The sequence below is a fragment of the Penaeus chinensis genome, chromosome 38 (assembly GCF_019202785.1).
Source record: "Penaeus chinensis breed Huanghai No. 1 chromosome 38, ASM1920278v2, whole genome shotgun sequence".
Taxonomy (NCBI): domain Eukaryota; kingdom Metazoa; phylum Arthropoda; class Malacostraca; order Decapoda; family Penaeidae; genus Penaeus; species Penaeus chinensis.
Genome location: NC_061856.1, coordinates 1,010,750 through 1,013,249, shown reverse-complemented (window position 1 = coordinate 1,013,249; position 2,500 = coordinate 1,010,750).

Genomic DNA, 2,500 nt, shown 5'->3' with positions numbered 1-2,500 from the left:
AGAGAGAGAGAGAGAGAGAGAGAGAGAGAGAGAGAGAGAGAGAGAGAGAGAGAGAGAGAGAAGGAGAGAAGAGTCAGACAGGGTTTCTATTTTTTTTTTTTTTTTTTTTTTTTTTTATGGAAACACATTGCACAAATAAAATTCTCTCTCTCTCTCTATTTATTAGTAGAATAAGAAAGAACAGTCTTTAGGCAAAGTATCATCATAGTGATCCTTGTAGTGACAATTAAATGTTTTTTTTTTTTTATTGTATAAAGTACTCTAAAGTGATTTACTTCCGGGTAGATGAGTTAGTCTATCTGATTTCTGTGTAACTCTTTTATTGAAGCTACTGATGCATCATAGATTATCATAAAAAGTTTCTTTCGTTGTTTTAATGCAGCATTGCCTGAAAAAAGAAAAGAAAAAAAGAGAGAAAGCTGAATGAGCAATTGATTCCGGTTATGAACAGCCCGCCACGCAAGAGCGGGAATGGGAGGGGGGGAGGGGGGGTTTGGACGGGGACGGAGCAGGGTACATAAAATTCGCTGTAATTGAATACAGGGACAAAGACGTCGCGAGAGTGAAGCGTAGGTTCATCACTCGAGACAAAGTAACATGCATTGACACCAAAGGAAGGGAAAGCAGTGGGCGAGGGTGAACGAGACTGTCATTCCGTTTATTGACTTGAGTCCGAAGTGTGCTTCGAATCCCAGTCATTGAGAGTGTGGTGGATGTGATCGGGGTGTTGAATTTAGCACAAGTGTATTCGCTTAAGGTGTAGCTTCATCCACATGTTTGACTTTGGGGTCAGAGGGATCCTGCGTCTCACAGTAAAGGTTAAGTAATCGAGACATTCAGATAGATTAAATAAATCACAATATAAAAAGAAAAACAATATATAGGTAACGATTTGCATTCGTGAGGATAATTCATGAACTCAAATTAGCTGTTTTCTGCTTATCACTTTCTCCCTACGAATGCAGATGCACAAAACACGAACCCCTTCACCTCGCTGAATAATCACACATTCTCAGGGACTGCTCCTTAGCGAGGGTGTTCGAAGGCGCCAGGGTGTCGGAGATCAATAATAATGATAAAAAAGGGCAATGATAATAGAAATATGAATGATAATAATGATATTAGATCAACAAACAATGATGATGGTGGTGATGATGATTATTAATGATGATGATGATGGCACTCAGAAAGTCTCTGAAAGTCGAGACAAATCACAGGAATGAAAACAAACAAAGTAACTTCCCACACCAAAAAGGTTTATTACATTCAAAGTAGCCTTGAATATGGTAAGAATCAATATAAACAGGAATATAAATATAATGTACGGCTACAAGACAAATTTATAAACGTAAAAAAGGCAAAAAAGCGAGTCTGCGAATAAGGTGCGAGTCCTTCGACCATCAAACCACCCTCACAGCTGTGGCAACGGGTCAGGCGAGTTACTAGCCGCTCAGCCCCGAAGTGCACACATCATGACCCTCAAGCAGAGGCAAACAGGCTGGCGCACGAGTTCTCTGCAAGGACGAGCAGCAACAGTCTGCCAGCCGAGCTGAGGGCAAGACAAGAACGCCTACAACCAGACAGACTTGCTCAGATCAGAGAAAGGGCAGCCGAACCCGATAACTCAGACGTTATCTTTTCTCAGAGGCAACTAAGAAAAGCCTACAAATCTAGTTCCAACACAGCCCCGGGGTCTGATGGGATCTCGTGCCCCATTATCTCCCACCTAGGACTAGCAGGTGAGCTTGCACTTTTTCAACTCATCAACAAGTTCTGGGAAACTTCTACTCTACTCCAGAGTTGGAAGAGGGCTACCATAGTTCCTATCCCAAAACCAGGAAAGTACCAAAGCCAAGAAAGGACCGCCCCATCTCTCTCCTCAGCTGTCTGGCTAAGACGGGCGAGAGGATGGTACTAAATCGGCTCCAGTGGAAAATGGGTACCCTGCACAAACACCTCCACGGGTTCACAAGGGGCATGAGCACAGCGCACAGCATAACCACGCTCTGAAGTACAATCAGCAAGGGCACAGCTGTGGTAATATTCCTTGACCTGAAGAAGGCTTTTGAATTAGCAAGTCCTCTTGCTATTCAGAAGAGCTTGATCCAGAAGGGAATCAGAGGAAAGCTCTTGGCTTGGATAGGTGACTACTCCAGGAACAAGATTGCCAGAGTTAAATTCCAGGGTCACCTATCATAGCACATGTCACTAGAAAATGGAACGCCACGGGGTGGGGTTCTCAGTCCAGCCCTATTTAACACTTTAATGTCCTGCATCCTGAACATACACCTCCCAGTGGGGTGCAAGATCATCTCATACACAGACGATCTTCCTATCACCTCCACTGGTGGAGGTGATAGTTTGGTGGGCACTAACCTTGATAGAGTTCAACATAATGAGCCTGTCAATGAAAAAGAGCCTATACCCCTCGGCTAGTCATAAGGCAGAAGCCCAGAGGGTCATTGCAGCCATCACTCCTCCGGGTAGTAGAACATACTTT